The sequence below is a fragment of the Giraffa tippelskirchi genome, chromosome 13 (assembly GCF_054371585.1).
Source record: "Giraffa tippelskirchi isolate mGirTip1 chromosome 13, T2T-mGirTip1v1.2.pri, whole genome shotgun sequence".
In the NCBI taxonomy this organism is placed as follows: domain Eukaryota; kingdom Metazoa; phylum Chordata; class Mammalia; order Artiodactyla; family Giraffidae; genus Giraffa; species Giraffa tippelskirchi.
Window position 1 is genome coordinate 34,267,215 of NC_137287.1, and position 24,202 is coordinate 34,291,416.

General features: G+C 40.4%; 1 protein-coding gene across 17 annotated transcripts in view; it reads right to left on the bottom strand.

The window, feature by feature from the left end:
• The window catches only part of LOC145531195 (uncharacterized), a 55,702-nt gene that overhangs the window by 25,386 nt on the left and 6,114 nt on the right, over positions 1 to 24,202 (bottom strand). For 3 of the 17 annotated variants that reach the window (XM_081552978.1, XM_081552974.1, XM_081552975.1), the window contains exon 2: positions 23,715 to 23,913. The exons of 11 other annotated variants lie outside the window; for them this stretch is intronic. The gene's annotated coding sequence lies outside the window, so the exon portion shown is untranslated. Of the gene's footprint in view, positions 1 to 12,845; positions 13,340 to 15,130; positions 15,935 to 16,012; positions 19,347 to 23,714; positions 23,914 to 24,202 lie in introns of those variants that run through there. 3 more of the 17 variants (XR_014072262.1, XR_014072261.1, XR_014072263.1) reach the window with 3 other exon arrangements.

The window sequence follows — 24,202 nt, forward strand, 5'->3', positions numbered from 1 at the left end:
GCACTCAGAAAAGAAAGGGGTGAAAATGCTGGAACAAGTATTTTTGGCTAAGGGTAAACCAAGTTGAATGGCTCAAGTTCTTACAGTCCTGTTTAAAAGGCACAATTCACCATGAATTTAAAGCATTTTCACATTCAAGATGACAGCTCAACAGTGCATTCTCTGAGATATTAACAAGGGGAATTATGGGAACACAGGGAAGGAGTTAAAATTTGAAGGAAAAAAGGATTGAGGATTATATGGACTTGAACTATGGAAAAGGTTGAGATGCATTCAAGAAAGCAATAAAGACTAGTGAACCAGAAACTCCCTGCTCACTTATGATAAAATATCTAGTTAATACCAAATAAAAGATTCAAATAGACTTGTTATGGTTCTTCAGAAAGACTCTCTAAAATAATGCTGATATCCCCCTGTCTTTTCAAAGCACTTTCACAAATAAAATGTTGCCTTTAGGAAGGAAGATTGGTTATGGGGAGTAAGCAGCTTAGTTCGAAGGGAAAAGATGGGAGAGAAACATAATTTCTGTACTTAGAATTGTTCTTAGACATTGTTTTGGGAACCCTTCCTTTAATATAAGGGCATGCTCAGTTCTCTGCAACCCCATGGACTATAGCCTGCCAGGCTCCTCTGTCCATGGAATTTTCCATACAAGAACACTGGAGTGAGTTGCTATTTCCTCCTCCATTTAATATAGATATGTATGGGTTTTTGATCATAAACACACACTTTGAACACAAAAATACAGGCCATTTTAGTGAAAGAGATGAGAAATCAAACTGACAGTTTCAGTAAAGGGTGAATTTGTTGTTGTTCAGTTGCTAAGTCATGTATGACTCTTTGTGACCCCATGGACTGCAGCCTGCCAGATTCCTCAGTCCATGGAATTTTCCAGGTTAGAATACTGGGTTGCCATTTCCTTCTCCAGGGCATCTTCCCAACCCAGGGATCAAACCCAAGTCTCTTGTGTCTTCTGCATTAGCAGGTGGATTCTTACTGTGCCACCTGGGAAGCTCCACGTGGATGAAGAGAGCAAATAATACTTTGCTTGGCAATAAAAAAAAAAATACCCAATGAAATGATATGTGTACCTCCCATGTGAATTATTCTTTACTTTTTATACTTAACAGAGAGAGAAGGAAGAGAGAAAAATAGCACTGACACACTGCAAGCTTTTTATTATTATTATTTTTAATGGCGAATCTTGCTAGAATCATAATGAAGCTAGGGAAGAAATAAAAACTTATGATCAGAACAAGCATTATAGACGTTTATGTAAAACTGGAAGTGAATAGTATTTTCCCATCTGTTACTAATTCATAAGCGGATTCTCTCTGGTATTGTGACTGAAGTACATTTTTATAATTCATTTCTTGGCTGCCACTGTCGGGGAGTTCTCGTCTTTGTTAATTTCACAACATCAGCTGTTCATGAGGAAGTTACCATTATGACTCTGAGTCAACACGTTATCAATTCCAAGAAGAGAGGATGGAGCCAGATAAAGTGGTGACTTGGAGGTTTTAAAATAGAGCTGTATTTCTGAACGCTCGATGCTCCAGGAAACTATTAAGGGGAGTGGGAAATGGTTCAAGGTTTGGATTTGAGGATCTTACATGCACGATTACAGAACACCAGGACACCCCGCGATCCTACAACCCTGTTTATGCTTATACCTTCACCGATGCCAGAACCCATTAACTACCCATTAGCAAAGGTGAGCATCTGATGGAAAGGGGGTGATCGGCTGCCTGGGTAAGAGAGAAAGAAACTTGGGGGGAGAACCAGGCTTAGACAGTCCCATCACCCTTTACACGCTAGTATAGAAAAACTTCATCACCATAAGCAAAGGAAAACCACTATTCCTTAATAATAGCAATTATATGCAAACATTTTCATGATCCAAAACCTTTTGCAGTCAACTCTTTGGCTGATGTTTGTGAGATACACAAAATTATACTCAATCTGATCAAGATGTATTGTGTTTTAGCCCAATTCATGGAGCATTTTTTTTTTTTATTTTTAGCAAGGTAAAGTTCCTTTTCATTTATCACCGATTCAATGAACATGAACTTGGGCAAACTCTGGGAGATGATGACAGACAAGGAAGCCTGGCATGCTGCAGCCCATGGGGTCGCCAAGAGTCAGACACACCTTGGCAACTGAACAACAATATCACTAGGTTAATTTTTGTCTTTTCTTGTAAGTTGTATAAGTGATAGTATTTTTACTATGAAAACAATATTTACTTGGCTATTTCATATGCAAGCATAGTCTGAAACAACAAGATGTGAAACAAAATAGATATATTTCCCAGAATAGGAATTTTTTATCATTAATACTAGACTAGCTGAGTTTGTTTCTTCAAAGCTTTCTATCTTCTTTTTGCTCATATTACAGAACCTGAGACAGTTTAGCAAGTATAAAAAATTTGTACAATACTTTAGAAAAACATCATTTCAAAACAAATCAAGTTTAAAATGTGTATATTGTCTGACATAGTAAGTTCAAATGCTGGAATACTTCCTAAGAAAATAACGCTTATTTGAAGGAAATGTTTTATACTCAAAGTTATTAATCATAATATTATCTCAGTAACTTCAAAACCATCTCAATGAATCACCATTTTTTTGTGTGTAAAAGAATGTGAAATATCCATCCTTTGGGGCAAACTGCTGCTCTTTATTTTAAAGCTTATTTTTTAGTAATTATGTAATAATATGGGAAGAAATCTCAGAGAATTATTTTTATGATGAGTTAGGCAAAGACCCCCTAAAACTGGTCAGTAGTCATCACAGTGCTCTCTACAATTATTTAAAAGGGGAGTGAGAAGAAAAGAAGCAGATGAATAAGCCAAAAAAATTCTTTTTCTATTACAATTTTTAGATTTGATCCTATCCTCTCTGAGTCCAAACTTCTAAAGCTCTTCAAAGAAAATAATAATAAAAATGTTAAGAGTAACAACAAAAGTTTCTTGGAGTTTGCTATAAAATAAACCAATAATGAAGACAATGTTCTCATTTAGCCAATGAAAACATTGAAAGCTGTCTGTGCTCAGTCACGCCTGACTCTCTGCAAGCCCATGGACTGTAGACCACCAGGCTCATCTATCTGTGGAATTTTTCAGGCAAGAATACTGGAATGGGTTGCCATGCCCTTCTCCTGGGGATCTTCCAGACTTAGGGATCGAACCCATGTCTCTTGGGTCTCCTATGTTGGCAGGTGGATTCCTTACCACTGAGCCACCTGGGAAGCATTGAAAGCTAGAAATATTCAGTCACCTCTCTGAGTTCACAGAGCTACAAAGGGGTAGACAGCATTTGAATTCAGGTTGGTTTGACTTCATATCTGTGTTATTGTACAAACGATTGCATATGGTTTTTAAGGTCAAAGCTAGAGAAAAGGAGTTTGTTATTGTTGTTGTTTAGTCACTCGGTTGTGTCTGACTCTTTGCGATCCCATGGACTGCAGCCTTCCAGATTCCTCTTTGTCCACGAAATTTCCCAGTCAAGAATCCTGGAGTGGTTGCCACTTCCTCCTCTAGGGGGATTGAATCGGCATCCCCTGCATTGGCAGATGAATTCCTTACCACTGAGCTTTCCAGAGAAGGGGACAATGGGAGAATTACAAAATATTAAAAGAGGTAACCAATAGATATGAAGATTGAAAAAAGAAAATTGATAATAGAGATTAAGGACATAATGAGCTCTGAGGTAATCAAATGCTCTTTGGGGAAGGGAAAAATTGATGACAAATTTTAATCAGACTCTATATTCACATCTTTTATTAGTCCTTGCAGCTTTATCGCCAATGACAACAATGGCAACAAAACATAGAAATAGTTTAAAATGTCCATCCATAGGGGAATCATGAACTAAATGATCTTCCATCAGTATGATAGGATATTTTGCAGATATTAAAAGTGATAATTATGAAAACTGGGTAGAAATATGGCAAATGTTTTTGATCAACTATGAAATGAACAAAGCAGAAGACAAAATGACCTGGGTGATATCAATGCCATTTTGTAAAGACATGGGTCTATGGTCTTGGACTGGGGTAGGATATATATTCAATAGATATGAAAATAATAACTGTGTTTTGGGTAATATTTCTATATTGAAGTATAACTGGCATATTCTTTCTTTCTTTCAATAGTAGATATAAATGTACACATGCATTTTAGGTATCATGAGTTTCATATCTTTGCTCATTTTAATATATAGAGCTCAAGAGGTGGGGGCTTCCCAGGTGGCTCAGTGGTAAGGAACATGCCTGCCAATACAGGAGACACAGGAGATGAGGGTTCAGTCCCCAGGAGAAGGAATATTCCCCTGGCGAAGGAAACGGCAACCCACTCCAGTGTTCTTGCCTGAAAAATCCCATGGACAGAGGAGCCTTGTGGGCTACAGTCCATGGGTCACAAAAAGTCAGACATGACTGAGCAACTAACATTTTCACTTTTCACTTTCAAGGGGCTAAATACTTCCAGAAATGGGAAGGAAAGTTAATTTATTAATTGAGCTGTTCATCCATCTATCAACTCACTTTTCCATCCCTGCATCCTTGTATCCATCCATCCACTCGTTCATCCACCCATCTGTTCAGTCAGACAGTCAGCTAATAAACCATATTTTTTCAGGAATTAAAAAGCCTTCAGAGTGTTTAGAACACATAGAATGGGGGAGGATTAACAGAGTCTCAAGTGTTAAGGAGATGCTTCATCTACAAGTTTAGACTGAGCATGATGGGAAACTACTGAAGAATTTTGAGCATCCAAGGAATAAGATGAGATTTACCTTTCAGAAGCAAGTGGCTAGTAATTAGCATACTGTCACAAAAGAGTTGCAGACTGATTTCTGAAGAGACAGATAGAAAAGGGGAGTGTCTGAGCTGTCTGACAAAGCCTGGAGAGAGACACTATAGCAGGTTTTATGACACTGGGACATCAGAACTTCCAATTATTCCAGGAAACCACGCCTTTCTTTTTTAATCATAAATATCCACCATCTATAATCGGACATTTAATCTAGCAAGTTCTGCTGAGGTGAACCTCTATTTTCTATAGTCAACCTTGTTGTTGTTATTCAGTCACTAAGTCATGCCTGACCCTTTGAGACCCCACGGACTGCAGCACTCCAGCGCTGCCCGCACTGCCCCCTGCCCACATCCTGCATCATCTCCCAGAACTTGCTCAAACCCATGTCCACTGAGTCAATGATGCCATCCAACTATCTCATCCTCTACCACCCCCTTCTCCTCCTGCCCTCAATCTTCCCCAGCATCAGGATCTTTTCCAGTGAGTCAGCTCTTCGAATCAGGTGGCCAAATATTGGAGCTTCAGCTTTAGCACCAGTCCTTCCAATGAATATTCAGGGTTGATTTCCTTTAGGATTGACTGGTTTGATCCCCTTGCAGTCCAAGGGACTCTCAAGAGTCTTCTCCAGCACCACAGTTCCAAAGCATCAATTCTTTGGTGCTCAACATTTTTCATGGCCCAACTCTCACTTCCATATATGACTACTGGAAAAACCATAGCTTTGACTAGATGGACCTTTGTTGGCAAAGAGATGTATTTGCTTTTTGGAGATCCAACCAGTCCATCCTAAAGGAGATCAGTCCTGGGTGTTCACTGGAAGGACTGATGTTGAAGCTGAAACTCCAATACTTTGGCCACTTCATGCGAAGAGTTGACTCATTGGAAAAGACCCTAATGCTGGGAAGGATTGTCGGCAGGAGGAGAAGGGGATGACAGAGGATGAGATGATTGGATGGCATCACGGACTCGATGGACATGGGTTTGGGTAAACTCCGGGAGTTGGTTATGGACAGGGAGGCCTGGCGTGCTGCGATTCATGGGGTCGCAAAGAGTTGGACATGACTGAGTGACTGAACTGAACTGAACTGAACTGATGCTGTCTAGGTTTGTCATCTTAACTACTATATTAGATTCACATCCAACTTATCACTAGGGGTAATATGACAGCATATAAGAACTGGAAAAATGCTAAGACGTAATCAAGTCCCAATCTTTCCCCTTTATTGACAGCATCATACCCCTCCAACATATATCCGATTAAGAAATAAGCTGGAAGAAAGGCCAATTGGCTGAATTTGAAGGTGGAGTCAAACTTTACAGACTTCTTTCAGACTCTGGAGGACAATGTAGAAGATTCACCCTGCCCAAGTCTCTTTCCTCTCCAATCACCAAACTCTCTCTAGCAGTAACCCAAAAATATGACAGCCAAATATCATCTATGTTGGATTACTCTTTCAATAGTAGATGATTTATAGTTGATTAGGTAATTAAATCAAATACAAGTGGCTGAAAGTAAATCTATTTTTATCATCCCTGTAAATTAAAAGTTCTGCATCATAAAAAATCATGACCATCTTGAAAATGACTAGTCAAGTACCTTTTAGAGGCAAGCAGGATTTATTGTCAATTAACATATTGAACTGCAGAGTCAGCATAACCCTGTGCTCGAGACTTTTAAAATTATTGGCTTCCGCTTCTGAGCTGCTTCCTATCATGGTAATGAAATGTATGTAGCTATTCTCATATTGAGCAATTCTGTAGGTTGCATTTATATCTCACTATAACAACATTTCATTTTATTATTATCTCCAATTCTCTGTAATGAATACAAATACATTCCTTTTCTCCATCATGAGTTTATCAATTTTCATTGATTTGCGTATAATGAATACAATCAGGAAAAGAAAGGCAGGCAGATCATATCCATTAAAGTGTCTTTGGCTTCAAAAACTTGTCTATGGCACTGTTTAATTAAAAAAGAAAAAGAAAGTCATCAGGAAACTAATTAAAAAGAGACATTTACTTTCAGGCCTGCTTATAAACACGAAGTCAATAATTATTACATAAAGGGGCTTGGGAGCTATCTCACTCAGAGAAATTGGGCATTTATATCCAGCCCACTTGAAGAATAAAATGATTAATGCTTATCAAATATTTAATGCATATGGATAATCCCATATTACTAGTTATAATGTTCTACATTTTACTAAGATAATAAAGTCCAAATGGAACTGTAAAAACTAAGGTGCATTCATGACAAGTTCAATTTTTATAAACAGATGCGTTTGGCAGTTCATATGCATACTGACTTTTGGGCAAAGTCCTATAAACCCACACTAGCTGGGTGACATTGAGAAATTTGAGTGAGTTTCTAGCTGCACCAATCTTCCTCTGTAACAGTTTTCTGAGTTCGTTTCCAGAAAAATGATTTCTTGTTCTAAAAAATGTTTTATGTAACATTGACAGGGGGGCTCAGTGAAGCAACTGGCTTTTCCAAAACCTCATTGGCTCATGGACGCTGAACCTAAATATTGGATTTCAAGGCAAACACTTGTTCCAATTCCATGGAAGGCACTGAGCATCATCTTGAAAGAGTGAGAATACACAACCCACTTTCTTGAAGCAGAGGGTTTGAAGCAAAAGCTTCAAGATTCCTCCAGACATGTTCCTTTCTAATCACTTTCCATCTTGCCTAAGAGAAGGACTACTTGAAGTCAAAGAAGGATTGGCTCAGAGTGAAAAATTACCCTGCCTTTTAGGGTGTGCCAAGCAAGCAGTCACAGCAAGTCCAAGTGTATTAGAGATGAGTCTGTGCTCTTTTCAAAACAACTGAAACTAATTCTAACCATTATCATCAGAATCCAACCACCCTGTCTTCAGTAACATCACTGCCTCTCTTTGGGCTTAGCATTTGTATCCCTACATAGTGCTATCATTTGGTATAAAATCCAGCAATTCAGTAACATCTTAGAATTCTGAAGGAGGAAAATTTGTGAAACAGCTAAACACTCTAGATTTCCTTTTTGCTGCCTCACTATTTGGAGTTGACAGGAAGACACTGTTGAGAATAATACCTGAGGCTTCTTCTGATTTTTCCCTGAGAAAGATGCTGATGTCGAATCTAGTTCTGATGTCAAATCTAGTTATGGCATCCAAGCTTTTTTCATAGGGTAGAGAGTTTCCCCTTCAGAAAGCTACTGATTCATTTAAGTTTCCCTACTTAGAGCATAAGATGCAGAAACTGTGCTTCATTTAGGGACAACCATGATATTTGTCACCCAAACAGAGGCATCGAGATGCTAGGCAAAATCTGTGACTATCTTCAACAAAAAGACTTGTCTATTCACCATCTTATTCCTCCCCTCATCTTCTGCCTTTTGTCCATAGTAAGTACCTAGCAAACTCTGTGGAAAGAATGAGCTTTCATTTTCATTTGCTAGAACTTGATAGCCAAAGTGTGGTCCATGCAGATCAGCACCAGTATTACCTGGGAGCTTGTTAGAAATTCCAAATATCACCCCAAATGTATGGAATCAGAATCTGCATTTTAGCAAGATCTCCAGGAAATTCATTTGCACACTAGAATCTGAGAAGCCCTGAGGTGTAACAGTGGCTGAGTACCACTAGTGGCTCAGTGGTAAAGAATCTGCCTGCAGTTCAGGAGACCCAGGTTCAATCCCTGGGTCAGGAAGCTCCCATGGAGGAGGGCATGGCAACCCACTCCAGTATTCTTGCCTGGAGAATCTCATGGACAGAGGAGCCTGGTGGGCTATGGTCCAGTAGATCATAAACAGTCAGACATGACTGAAGCGACTAAGCATGCACACATGCACCACTTAGGAGCTGCATTTGGCTGTTAGGAGCAGAGATTCATTTGCAATGGCTTGAACACACAATAATTTTTTTTTAATTAAAATAAGTATTCTCAAAGTAGATAGTTCAAGATTTTTATGGTGACTCTACTGGGTCTACTTGGACATAGAATACTTTTTATGCATCTATTTTTCTAATTTTCACACTAATTTCTATCTACAAAGTCACCTCATAATCTAAGGTGGCTGCTGGAGCTCCAGTCATTGCATCCATATTACAAGAAGCCAAAAGGAGACAAGGTGGTGATGATAGAAAAAGGAGTTACCTCCAATCTGAGGTAGTTCATAGTAGAAACTTTTTTCAAAATCTCACAAAACACTTCTACATCTATCTCATTGATAGAACTATAAATGAAGCTGAAAAAGTAATCTTTGAACTTGATACAACAGTGCTCTGAATAAAATCTCATTCAGCTACAAAGTAAGAAAAAGAGAATGGATACAAGGTAGGCAGCTAATAATACATGTCAGTCTTTTCAAATCAGTGTGGACCCTCCTAGTTTTGCATACTTGAGTGTGGTCACACTGTATCACCATCTTTCCAATCTTGAATTGGAAGGAAGTTTAGAGAAGTGATTTTCTTCCATAATAAATGAGGGGCGATTTGAATGGGAGTGTGGGAGCACACAAGGTGTGGCCCTTGGTTTGGGCTCCTAGGGAGGGGTCAGGGAATACTTTCTGCAGGAGAACATGTTTGAGCTAAATCTCAAAGGAGGGACCCAGAGTGGATGGATTTCTGACCCAGAGGCAACAAAGTAGGTAAAGTCAATGAAACTAAGTTTCAGAAAAACTTTCTTAAAAGCTCCCCTTCCGAGACTTGCCCTACAGCAGAGTTGGCAAACTTTTTATGTAAAAGGGCCAGATCATGGCAAATAGATGGGGAAATTTGGGGGGCTCCAAAATCACTGCAGATGGTGACTGCAGCCATGAAATTAAAAGACGCTTGCTCCTTGGAAGAAAAGTTATGACCAATCTAGAGAGACATTACTTTGCCAACAAAGGTCCATCTAGTCAAAGCTATTGTTTTTCTAACAGTCATGTATAGATGTGAGAGTTGGACTAAAAAGAAAGCTGAGCGTGGAAGAACTGATGCTTTTGAACTGTGGTGTTGGAGAAGACTCTTGAGAGTCCCTTGGACTGCAAGGAGATCCAACCAGTCCATCCTAAAGGAGATCAATCCTGACTGTTCATTGGAAGGACTGATGCTGAAGCTGAAACTCCAAAGTTTTGGCCACCTGATGTGAAGAACTGACTCATTTGAGAAGACCCTGATGCTGGGAAAGATTGAAGGCGGGAGGAGAAGGGGATGACAGAGGATGAGATGGTTGGAAGCCATCACCAACTCAATGGACATGAGTTTGGGTAAACTCTGGGAGTTGGTGATGGACAGGGAGACCTGGAGTGCATGCTATAGTCCATGGGGTCGCACAGAGTCAGACATGACTGAGCAAATGAACTGAACTGAGTAGATATTTTAGACTCTGTGATCATACCTTCTCTATGACTAGCACTCAACTCTATCTCTGTGTGGCAAGAAAGCAGCCATAGACAATGACAAACAGGCATGACTGTGTCTCAATAAAATTTTATTTACAAAACAGCAGTCAGCCTCAGGCACCAGTTTTCTAACCTCTGCCCTTGGAGAAAGGTTGAATTATCTTTCATTCTCCTTGTAGAAAATGACACCCACAAACTTGGGGTGTAGGAGGAAGTGATCTGTAAGTTTGAACTTAAAAAAGTAGGAAAATCATATGATAGACATGTATATCAGAAAGAAAATGATAGAAATAGTGTTGGTTTTCTGACTTCTAAGAAAAAACTTTCTGAGGTTTTTCAGCAATTTAAAATTATAATTTGCCATCTTTTTATTACTCAAAATAAGTATTCATATTTATACCTAATTTTTTAAATTGATTTTTTAATTTTGAAGTATAGTGATTTACAATGTTATGTTACTCTCAGGTTATACAGCAAAATGATTTAATTATACATATATATGGATTCATTCTTTTTCAGATTCTTTTCCCTTATAAATACCTAAATTTTTTATTAGCCTTTTTTTTCCCTTAAAAAGGGCCTCCAAAACTGTATAAGCTTTCAGTCCTATGAAAAACCAGACCCACTCTTGCCCAGAGGCATAAGAGAATAGCACATTGGGCAAATTGCAAGTAATTTGGTATTGCTCATGCGAAATAGTGAAGTGATTAAAATCACAGTCAGACTGCCTGGGTTGAAATCCGAATCTTACTACTTATTAGCTGTAAGACTTGAGGAAGTTATTTCCTCTCTCTCTCTCTCTCTTTTTTTTTTTCATGTGCAGAATGGAGATAAAAACACTCCCAGACTTGGAAGGTTGTTGGGAGGATGGGATGGGGTAATTCATGCCAAGGATAAGTACATTATGTAATATCTTATAAGGATGTATTAATGCTAGTGGTGGGCATGAGGATGTGAGAGATGTGGCTGGCAGGTAGGGATGTGGCTGGCATGGAGGGGGCAAATAGGACCGGATGTGAAGGGTTGTGTTGACATCTGCAGGAATTTGGAATGTCTCCTGGAGACAATGGGGAATACAAGCGTTTCTGTCCAAGACGGGCCTGATCAGATTTTCATGAGCTCCAGAAGCTGTAAATCACTGGCTCTAAGAAAGGAGGCAAAGTGGGCCCAGCTCAGCGAATACCGGCAACGTCAGCGAAGTTGGAGGTTTAGTTTTCAAAATCCCTCCAGGGGAAGTCTTCTGTTGAGTTATATCACCCAGCATGAGGGGCCTCCAGCAGAAGGAAATGAAATGCCTCACTGATGGTCTGGAAGTGTCCTTAAGGAAGGTTGTAATTAAAGCTATCTATCCACGTTGCCAGGCACTGGAAGGTAGGTGTGGAGATTTGAATCTCCAGGTGGCCTGTCCATCCCAGCAGTGACAGGGTAAGAGACTCCAAGCACACGCTGGCTGGCTCTGCATTCTAATCTAGAAGCTCGATTACAGATGAGCCTGTTTGCAGGGCAGGAATAGAGACACAGAGGTAGAGAACAGACTTACGAGCACAGTGGGGGCAGGGTGGGATGAACTGGATGATTAAGGATTGGCACGTATATACCGCGTGTGTGCTCAGTTGCTTCAGCCATGTCCAACTCTTTGCAACCATATGGACTGCAGCACACCAGGCTCCTCTGTCCCTGGGATTCTACAGGTAAGAATACTGGAATGGGTTGCCCTGCCCTTCTCCAGGGGATCTTCCTGACCCAGGGATCAAACCCACGTCTCCTGCTTTGCAGGTGGATTCTTTACCGCTGAGCCACCGGGGAAGCCCCCATGTATACACTACCACATGTAAAACAGACACCTCGTGGGAAGCTGCTGTATAACACAGGAAACTCAGCTCAGTGCTCTGTGATGACCCAGATGGGTGAGATGGGGGTGGGGGTGGGAATGGGAGGGACACTCAAGAAGGAGGGGATATATGTATACTTATGGTTGATTCATTCTCTTGTATAGCAGAAACTAACACAACATTGTAAACCAATTATACTCCAATTAGAAAAAAAAAAAAAAAACTCAGCGTGTGAGTAAACAACATCAGGCAGAGATAACAGAAAACATCCAAACACACAGGTGGTTTTAGGCATGAAAATTACTTGACCATGGGGACCTTGTCCAGACCAAACAAGCAATATTCTTCAGCACTACTGGTGCTTTGGATGTTTTCCTTTCCAGCTTTTAACACAACTGTAATAATAGTAATAATAATAAATCTCTTTGGCTAATATTTTGTTAAATATCAGGCCATCACCCTAAGCAATTAGCTCTGTGATGACACAGAATATTTCTATTCAGTTCACTTCTTTGTCCTCAGTACTTGGTATGGTGAAGGCACACAACAGACTTGATGTTATTTGTAATATAAATAACTCAATAATTTAGGAGGGACCCTCTTGGCAGTTACGGGGAGTCAGGTGGGAGAGGCTTTTTACTCACTGAGATGCCCCATTAACCTGGATTAACCTGGTTCATGATTCACCCTTCTTTCACTCATTTTCATTTTCAATTCTTCAAACAGCTTTATTGAGATATAACTCATGTATCAAGCAATTCACCCATTCAAAATGTACGATTCAAGGACTTGTAGTATATTTACAGAGTGGTCCATCAACACCATCAATTTTTTTAGAATGCTTTTATTTCCTCAAAAAACAATTCCATACCTTCATCTTCCCCAGCTCCAGAAACTCACTAATCTACCTTTGATATTAAGGATTTTCCTCTTCTGAACATTTCATGTAAATAAAATCACATAATAGGTGGTCCCTTGTGACCGGCTTTTGTCACTGAAGCATCATGGTTTCAAGGTTCATCCACATTGCAGCAGGTACAGACACTACATTTCTTTTTATTGCCAAATGACATTCCATTGTAAAGATACACCACATTTTATTCATTCATTCATCAGTTGATGGATATTTGAAATGTTTCCGTTGGTGGGGAGCGCTTTTAGGACACTCATTCATTCTTAAACGCTGATTGGCACTTATGGCTTGCTGAGCACTGTTCTGGGCTCCTTACATGAAGATAAGTAGGAGATGGTCTTCGTCCAGGTAGAACACGGCAGACTTTAGGGACAGGGTCATAGTTAAGATCTGGATAACTTGAGAGGTGCTAAAGAAAACATTTAAAATAATCCAGAGAAGGAAGAAGCACGTGTGCAACCAAAAGGATAGAGTCAGTGATTAAGGCTGGATGGGTAGGAATTTAGTGAAGATCTGAGAAGGCTGCCTGAAGCCAAGGAAACAGAGCAGGTCTGTCCTGTCCTGGCCAGGCTCTCTGTGTGTTCGGAACAGGGTGAGTAGCTTGGAGTGGCTGGTGGTCAGAGTACTTGGTTGGGAGATGGGAAATAGGCTGAGAGGAGCTTCTACACTCAAGGATATGTCAAGGGGGTGGTGGTTGGCAGGAATGAATGAAAAGCAAGTCTCTCTCACCCCAGACTCTTGGTGTTTTTTTGTGTGTGTTTTGTTTCAGGGCAAATTATGGTTAGAGATTGAGATTATTTGTGGCAATAGTTTCTTTAACACATGTTCACAGTGGGAATTATAATGATTTCACAAGTCAATAGCATATGAGATAATGTCTCTTAATAAACCAACAAAGAAATAACACTACTAAACCAATGAGAGATGAATTACACTGTTGTTCCAGGCAAGTAGAAATGAAAGAAATAAAGTCCATATTTAGTTGAAGTGTATCTTTCTATGAGCTGGTTCTTGGGAGAGTCAACCTAACCAACTACTAGCTGATTTCCAATTTCTGGGGAAAGGCAAGTGTAAGATCCCTGTTGCTAGGCAACAACGGTGCCACTGTCAGTGGGGAAGATGCTCTTCTTCCATGAGAGCTACTGAGATCAGCAAAGGGGAGCCTTGCCCAGACAAACATTCTTGAATGGTTCTCACAAACCCTGAGCAATTACTAACTAAATATCCCCTCCCCATAGTTGCTTCTTTTATTTGTATAATAATATATATATACACACATAACTTTTTTTTCAGCCATCTTGGCATGGCAGGCATGATCTTACTTCTCCAACCAGGGATCGAACCTGTGCCCCCTGCATTGGAAGCATGGTGTCTTAACCACTGGACCACCAGGGAAGTTCCTCCCCTTCCCATAGTTGTTTATTCCCAAGTTCTTATCAATAAGCCCCCCTGGGGTCCCTCAGCAGCTGAGCAACTAAAGCTTATCGGCAAACACAGGTGTGGATAACGACATCCTGACATACCATTTCCCTTTTATATCAAAATAATAGCTCCATTCTTGAAAATCTCTTCACTCTCAAAAACAACTTCACTCTTGTCATGAACAAGTGTATTCAAAATCCTAATCAAACCATGACACAACAGACCAGCATCCAGGCCATTTTCTCTGATATATTAAACAACACATGTTTATTAAGCCCTTAGTGTGCCTAGATTCAGAAGATAGAATGGAGAAAACAGCAAAATCTTGGTAATCACAGAGGTCACATTTTAGTGTGCAAGACAGCTGATACATGAGTGAAGAAATGTCTATTTTTCTGTCACTTTTTTGAGACATATAAAGGACTATCATATTTACAGTTTGACAGCTTGGTTTTTATTTTTTCACTTAAAAAGATATCCTGGCAAACTGATCCATAAAAGCACTTAAGTGTCCACCTTATGCTTTAAAAGGGCTTCCCAGGTGGTGCTAGTGGTAAAGAATCTGCCTGCTAATGCAGGAGACGCTGGTTGGATCCCTGGCTTGGGAATATTCACTGGAGTAGGAAATGGAAAGCCACTGCAGTATTCTTGCCTGGAAAATTCCATGGACAGAGGAGCTTGACGGCCTACAGTCCATGGGGTCACAAAGAGTTGGACAAAACTGGGAGACTGAACACACACACATATGCTTTAAAAAAAAAAAGCCGCTTGGCATTCCTACAAGAGTCAGCATAATTTATTTAAACAGCATCAGTTAATGATCACTCAGGCTTTTTCCAATCTTTATTTGAACAGTGTTGCAATGGATATTCTTCATTAGGATAACTGAAGGTAAATTAGTAGAACTGGAATTGCAGGGTAAAGAGAAAGTGCATGTTTTCATGGTATATACTCTCAAATGCATGATATATATTCACAAACTGTTCTGCGGGTGGTGGTGGGGGCTTCAGTATGTGTCTCCCTCCATAGAGGAAGTATCAATGTGCTGCCCTTAAGGCTGAAACATTTTAAACAGGGAAACTGCATGACCAAGTGTGTGTTTTAAAGAGATCATGCAGAAGCCGGTTTGACCTGGAGGGATGGGTTTGCGGCAGAAGAAGCTACATGAAAGAAATACTAGTTTGTGGTTACGCGGGGTAAGAGAGGCTGTGTCAGCGGCAAGGAGCCAGGGTAGAATGCAGGCAAGAGAAACCAGCCATGTTGGCCGTAGGTGTGAGGGAACGGAAGGTTTCAAATATGTTATGTTGAGGTGAAAGTGAAAGTGTAGTTGTTCAGTCGTGTCTGACTCTTTGCCACCGCATGGGCTGTAGTCCGCCAGGCTCCTCTGTCCATGGAATTTTCCAGGCAAGAATACTGGAGTGGGTCGCCATTCCCTTCTCCAGGGGATTGTCCCAACCCAGGGGTCGAACCCAGGTCTGTCACATTGCAGGCAGATTCTTTACCACCTAAGTCATCAGGGAAGCTGAGGTGAGGTGAGGTTAGGTTTTGAGGTGAAAGTGTCTGGAAAGAAGAGGAAACAGACCTTGAGAGAGGAATCCACAGTTGACTCCTGGAAGCCAGCACCGTGCCTTCCAAAGGCACAGCCTTCAAGAGAGCTCACCTCGAATGACTCCCAGCGAAGCCTGAAGAAACAAAACTCCCAACGATCCATGTGGGAAATCACACTTGTCTTTGGAGAGAGGCCCTGGACTGAGCTTCCCGTCTCTGGGAACATATGGAAGGAGGCGTTCTCTCTGAAGAGGAAGGGCTGCTGTGTGAAGCCTGCCAGGGGACCAGACGGTGTTCTTGAAAATCAGAGGCTTCATCTGTCTCTGTTTCCATCACTGCCACGAAGAAGGGCTTCATCCGAGGGCTTCCCAAGTGAAACTTCAAGACTTCGAGGGACATTTCCTTCAAGTTTCAGGGGCCCAGTTTGGAGATACAGATGATTACATCCTTGCTAGGAATTTGAGATTCCAATACGGGGGGGCCCGCTCTCCCAGGGACTAGGAAATCGGGCCACACAGCAGGAGGTGAGCAGTGGGAAAGCAAGCAGGTTCATCTGTATTTATAACTGATCCCCAATGCACTTGAACGATCCTGAAGCCATCCCTCCACACTGTCCATAGAAAAACTGTCTTCCACGAAACCAGTCCCTGGTGTCAGCAAGGTTGGGGACTGCTGCTCTAACAAATCCCGCAGTTTGAAATGTAGACCAAATATCCATTTCCAGTTCCAACAAACACATTTGTGTTAGATCAGCACTTCCAGTAGAATCAACTAAAAATACTGTGTTATGATAGAAAGCATTTAATAGTTATTAGAGTAGCTATGACTTGGGATAGTGGTTGAAAAGCTCTAGGGAGAATGGAGAACACTGAGGTGAGCCCTATAAACTTGAGAATCTGAGTAGAAAGCATCTACAAAGAGAGCCAGAGAAATTGACTGGAACTTTCAGTCTCATAGGGTTGAGGAGGCCAAAAAGCAAAGCAAATATGACGTTCAGAATTATCCAGACATCCCAGACCCAAATGGGCAAGATCCCAGAAAGAAGGTAAAGATAAGAATAGAGTCTGATAGTCCAAGCTGGTTTTCCCCTTGAGGTATTTGTTTAACGAGAGGCAAGAACACCAGGCAGAAAAGTCACCATTGGGAGACTGAGAACCCATCAAAAATTCAGAGGAGATTGGGGTACAGGATTCAACAGAGTGGAGAAGCTCTAGGAAAAATGACAGGCATTTCACTGGGGGCAGGTGAAGGATAGCACCCAAGGAGGAGAGCTGAAATGAAATGCTCTTTAAACCTAAAACATACTTTGAATCATCTTGATGCTTGATTGTATTTTGATAATCTCCTCCTACTCAAAATTCTCACTAGAAGCTAAATTCTTCCAGGAGAAAGACAATAACATCCAAAGCCTCTACAATATATTTTTTCAAATATATGTTGCATGGCATTCATGCAATACTTCCCATACTTACCAATATGTAAGGCCAATAGGAGAGAAGGATCACAGAGACAGAACTAGAAATAAGTGACCCATGTATTGGATTATACATCATACATGGGCTGAAGAACAATTGTGATTAAAACCTTCAAAATATGAAAGAAAAAATAGGCAATTTAGAAAGATAATTAAAATGCAGAGAAACTAATTTAAGCAAAATATTAGGCTGGAAAAAAGATATTAACATTGCAGTGGTGTTTAACTGATACAGCAGTCATATAACAAGAGAGTATTAATGAATCAGAAGGTAAATCAATAGAAAGCATTTAGACAGAAGCTCAGAGCAAAAAAAGTTTGAGTAAAAAAAACAGAAAAGTGGCATGTGGGACACAGAATTTTGATTTAACATGCATGTATCTGGGATATCAGAATTGGACAGAAAGGGACAGAAGCAATTATTGAAAAAACAATGCCTGAGAATTTTCTAAAACTGATGAAAGATATAAACCCACAGATTCAAGAAACACTACAAACTTAAGTAAGATGCATACAAAGAAAACCATGCTCACTCACATTACAATATACCTATTGAAAACCAAAGAGAGAAAAATCTTAAAAGCAGGTGGAGAAAATGAAACAAAACCCTGTCTTCAGAGAAATAACAATAAGTATGATGTTAATTCTCAGAAAAAAGAAAGAAAACCAAATAAAAATATTACATAAAAGTAACTGCCAACCTAGAATTTTTTACAGGAAAAATATATTTAAAAACTGGGGCAAAATAGGAACATTTCCAGAAAAACAAAACCTGAGATAGTTTAGAGCAGGCCTACACTGAAAGAAATATTTTAAAAATTAAAGTTCTTCAGGTTCAGGAAAAATTATTCTAGATGGAAGCATGGAAATGCAGAAGAGAATGAAGAGCAACAGAAAAATTTGATTAGATGTATGTACAAAATGTCTGTCTACGGATGGCACAGAAAGATAATATTGTCCTATACATTTAAAATACATGTAGAATTAAAATATATGACAATTATATAGCAGAAGGTAAGAGAAAGTGAATGGACCTAAAGTATACTGAGGTTCTAAATGTCAGGAAAGGAGTGAATAGAGTAATTCATATTTTACTAGAGTTAAGGACATATACTCTCAGTTCAGTTCAGTTGCTCAGTAGTGTCTGACTCTTTGTGACCCCATGGACTGCAGCATGCCAGGCTTCCCTGTCCACCAGCAACTCCCGGAGCCTACTCAAACTCATGTCCATTGAGTTGGTGATGCCATCCAACCATCTCATCCTCTGTAGTCCCCTTCTCTTCCTGCCTTCAATCTTTCCCAGCATCAGGGTCTTTTCCAATGAGTCAGTTCTTCGCATCAGGTGGCCAAAGATTTGGACTTTCAGCTTCAGCATCAGTCCTTCCAATGAACATTCAGGATTGATCTCCTTTAGGATGGACTGGTTGGATCTCCTTGCAGTCCAAGGGACTCTCAAGAGTCTTCTCCAACACCACAGTTCAAAAGCATCAACTCTTCAGTACTCAGCTTTCTTTATGGTCCAACTCTCACATCCATCATGACTACTCGAAAAATCATAGCTTTTACTAGACAGACCTTTGTTGGCAAAGTAATGTCTCTGCTTTTTAATATGCTGTCTAGGTTGGTCATAGCTTTTCTTCCAAGAAGCAAGCATCTTTTAATTTCATGGCTGCAGTCATCATCTGCAGTGATTTTGGAGCCCAGGAAAATAGTCTGTCACTGTTGCCATTGTTTCCCCATCTATTTGCCACGAAGTGGTGGAATCAGATGCCATGATCTTAGTTCTGAATGTTGAGTTTTAAGCCAACTTTTTCATTCTTCTCTTTCACTTTCATCAAGAGTCTCTTTAGTTCTTTTTTGCTTTCTGCCATAAAGGTGGTGTCATCTGCATATCTGAGGTTATTGATATTTCTCCCAGCAATCTTGATTCCAGATTGTGCTTCATCTGGTCTGGCATTTTCTATGATGTACTCTGCACATAAGTTAAATAAGCACAGTCACAACCTAGAAAATGGTGAATGTGCTCATCTTTTCCTGCAATAACTCCAAAACTACAACTTGCTGCTGAACAACCATTGACTGGAGAATGTTGGATCCCCCCAAAAAGGTATATTAATATATTTTTATTAATTTATAATATGGTAATATATTATATATATTAATGTTTATTATATATTATAATATATAATATTAAATTATAATATATTTATTATGATATAATATATTATATTAATATATAATATAACATAATATTCAGTTCAGTTCAGTCGCTCAGTCGTGTCTGACTCTTTGCAACCCCATGAATTGCAGCATGCCAGGCCTCTCTGTCCATCACCAACTCCCAGAGTCTACCCAAACCCATGTCCATCGAGTCGGTGATGCCATCCAGCCATCTCATCCTCTGTCGTCCCCTTCTCCTCTTGCCCCCAATCCTACCCAGCATTAGGGTCTTTTCCAATGAGTCAACTCTTCGCATGAGGTGGCCAAAGTATTGGAGTTTCAGCTTCAACATCAGTCCTTCCAATGAACACTCAGGATTGATCTCTTTTAGGATGGATTGATTGGATCTCCTTGCAGTCCAAGGGACTCTCAAAAGTCTTCTCCAACACCACAGTTCAAAAGCATCAATTCTTCGGCGCTCAGCTTTCTTCACCGTCCAACTCTCACATCCATACATGACCACTGGAAAAACCATAGCCTTGACTAGACAGACTTTTGTTGGCAAAGTAATGTCTCTGCTTTTAAATATGCTATCTAGGTTGGCCATAACCTTCCTTCCAAGGAGGAAGCGTCTTTTAATTTCATGGCTGCAATCACCATCAGCAGTGATTTTGGAGCCCCAAAAAATAAAGTCAGACACTGTTTGCACTGTTTCCCCATCTATTTCCCATGAAGTGATGGGACCAGATGCCATGATCTTAGTTTTCTGAACATTGAGCTTTAAGCCAACTTTTTCACTCTCCTCTTTCACTTTCATCAAGAGGCTCTTTAGTTCTTCTTCACTTTCTGCCATAAGGGTGGTGTCATCTGCATATCTGAGGTTATTGATATTTCTCCTGGCAATCTTGATTCCAGCTTGTGTTTCTTCCAGCCCAGCGTTTCTCATGATGTACTCTGCATAGAAGTTAAATAAGCAGGGTGACAATATACAGCCTTGACATACTCCTTTTCCTATTTGGAACCAGTCTGTTGTTCCATGTCCAGTTCTAACTGTTGCTTCCTGACCTGCATACAGGTTTCTCAAGAGACAGGTCAGATGGTCTGGTATTCCCATCTCTTTCAGAGTTTTCCACAGTTTATTGTGATCCACACAGTCAAAAGCTTTGGTATAGTCAATAAAGCAGAAATAGATGTTTTTCTGGAACTCTCTTGCTTTTTCGATGATCCAGCGGATATTGGCAATTTGATCTCTGGTTCCTCTGCCTTTTCTAAAACCAGCTTGAACATCTGGAAGTTCACGGTTCATGTATTGCTGAAGCTTTGCTTGGAGAATTTTGAGCATTACTTTACTAGCATGTGAGATGAGTGCAATTGTGTGGTAGTTTGAGCATTCTTTGGCATTGCCTTTCTTTGGGATTGGAACGAAAACTGACCTTTTCCAGTCCTGTGGCCACTGCTGAGTTTTCCAAATTTGCTGGCATATCGGGCTTTGACTATAGGGTCCTTTGTTGGCAAAGTGATATGTAGGTATATAAATCCTTGTATTTTAATATATACATTATACATACATACATACATTATATATAATGTATATTATGCATATATTATATATAATGTATATATTATATATAATGTATATATTAAAAGACAAGGATTTATATATCTACATATCACTTTGCCAGCAAAGGACCCTATAGTCAAAGCTTTAATTTTTCCAGTAGTTGTGTACAGAAATGAGAGTTGGGCCCTAAAGAAGGCTGAATGCTAAAGAACTGATGCTTTCTAACTGTGGTGCTGGAAAAGACTCTTGAGAGTCCCAAAGAGATCAAGTCAGTCAATCCTAAAGGAAATCAACCCTGAATATTCATTGGAAAGACTGATGCTGAAGCTGAAGCTCCAATACTTTGGCCACCTGATGCAAAGAGCTGACTCATTGGAAAAGATCCTGATGCTGGGAAAGATTGAAGGCAGGAGGAGAAGGGGATGACAGAGGATGAGATGGTTGGATGGCATCACTGACACAATGGACATGAGTCTGAGCAAACTCCAGGAGATAGTGAAGGACAGGTAGGCTTGGTGTGCTGCAGCCCATGGGATTGCAGAGAGTTGAACACAATTTAGCGACTGAACAACAACAATATATATCTTCTGCTTACAAAATTACTCCTTAGTTGTTAGAATAAATTAATACTGAAAATAAAAGCATGGAAGGATATACCAGGCAAACACTATGCAAAAGGTACAGCTATGCTAATATACAATAGATATGACCTCAAGGGAGACTGAAGCTGGACCCAGTGGATGGTGTGAGCCCAAAGAGGATCTGGGACTTACTCATTTATTCATCACATGGTTGATGCATGTTAACATGGGTCAAGGAAGAAGGGCAGCTGTCAGAAGTGGGAATTTCAGTATCAGAGTAATGACCTGGGGGAGATATTTTCAAACAGGAAGAGAGTTGTGACTATTCATCTTGGCCATGTTAGCCAGATCGGACTTCTTTTTAGTGCAGAAGTTCTTTCTTTTTTTAACTAGGAAAGGTTCAGATTAATAAACTGGGACACACATATGAATAAAAAAAGCATCTCTGGTTGTACTTTTATTTTTAATAGGACAAGCTTAGAAAGAAAGGGTTATTTGCTGTTTCAGGGCACTTGGTCTGTATTATCATGAATAAAGCATAAACCAGTCCACTTAAATCATTGTCTACTGTAACTGAATTTCTGTTTCTCTCTGGACAAGGCTCTTTGGGCTAACTGAAGTGAAACAGAAGTTTCCAGGATTTTATTATTTTAAAAATTCTATCTTGGAAGCCCAACTTGAGAAGGGTTGGCCTTTGTATGTTCTAAATTTTAAGAAGAGTAATTATTACAACGATAATAAAAGAATAACAGCTATTAATTTATATTAGCTATTAATAAAATATATTGAGTGCTAACCCCCTGTGTTAAACTCTTTAAATATTTTCTTTTATTTAATCCTTATCACAACTCTGTACTTGTCCCAATAAGGAAACTGAACCTTAGACTAAACAACCTGCCAAGGTGATCTGGTTTACTTGTGTCACGTGGATGAACAAAGCTCTGCGTGGAAAGGACATCTCTCTTCGTTTACGCCCATCTCTTCCTCAAAAGCACAAGGAGTAGCCCCTATCTCCCTACCAAGTCACTCTAACATGGGAAGCAAAGCTGTGTTTTGTGGGGTTGAGTCTCTGTCTCCATGTGAGATTATAGCTTATTCTCCAATTAATTATGCAGAGCCTCTTTGGCTAATAAAGTCTAAACAAAGAGCATTTAATCCAATTCATGGTTTTTTTTCTCTCCATCGTGAGCAGCCTGTCAAACACAATCAGATTCCCCGTGCAAAGCAGAGAGGAGGCAGGCGTCAGCCACACCTGTTTAGCGGGGTTGCAAGCGGGAAGCTCACAGTCAGGGAACAGTTGGCGGCGCAGATGGTAGAGATGGAAAAGCTTCGGGAAAAGCCACTCCGACTGCAGCTCAGCGCTGGGAGGAGGGACCATCTGGGGGTTGTAGGCAGAGAAACACTTCCTTGTCCCTCTTGACTTGGTCCAACCAATAGGGGGTGAGACCACTTAGAAACAAAAGGCACAGAAATTTACCAGGCTTTCCTGGTAGCTCAGTCGGTAAAGAGTCTCTGCAATGCTGGAGACCTGGGTTTGAGCCCTGGGTCGGGAAGAGTCCCCTGGAGAAGGAAATGGCAAACCACTCCAGTATCCTTGCCTGGAGACTTCCATGGAGAGAGGAGCCTTGCAGGTTACAGTCCTTGGGATTGCAAAGAGTCAGGCACGACTTAGCAACAAAACTACCACCACTCCAATAGTTTGGGCTTCTGTGGTGGCTCAGCAGTAAGGAATCCATCTGCCATCCAGGGGACATGGGAGACCCAGGTTTGATCCCTAGGTCGGGAAGATCCCCAGAAGGGAATGGCTGCCCACTCCAGTATTCTTGCCTGGAGAATTTCATGGACAGAGGATCCTGGCAGGCTACAGTCCATGGGGTTGCAAAGAGTTGGATACGACTGAGCGGCTAACACTTTCACTCTCTCGTTCCTATGTGTCAGATGCTTAATGTACAGTGATCTCTAATTATCAAACAATTGCCAGAGACAGATTATTTTTCTAGGTTAGAAAAATGAAGGCTCAACGTGTAAGGTGACTTACTTAAGGCCCCATAGCTGGTAAGTAGACCTGGGAGATGGTGGTCAAATCTCTAACTTCCAGATTCATTTTTCTGCACCAGGCTTCTTGAAGAATGTTCAATGAACTTCCACTAAGAAATTGCTCTTTGCCCATCCCTGCATGAAGTGCTGGGTAGAGATGCCAGAAACGTGGAAAGCATCATCCATGCCTTTCAGGGATGCTTGATACAAAAGAGGAGGTAGGAATTCATGTATATGAACTAATTTTATTTTTTTTAATTTTTAAAATTTTATTTATGTATTTAGCCACACTGTGTGGCATGTAGGATCTTAGTTCCCTGATCAGGGATCAATCCTGCACACTGTGCCATGAAAGAACAGAGACTTAGCCACTGGATGGCCAAGGAAGTCCCCATAGAAAATAATTTTAAAACAGTGCTATGCAGAATCATGTGGCCATGACTCTGGGTAAGTTGGAAAAGGACAGATAACCACAGACTGCTGTAGACA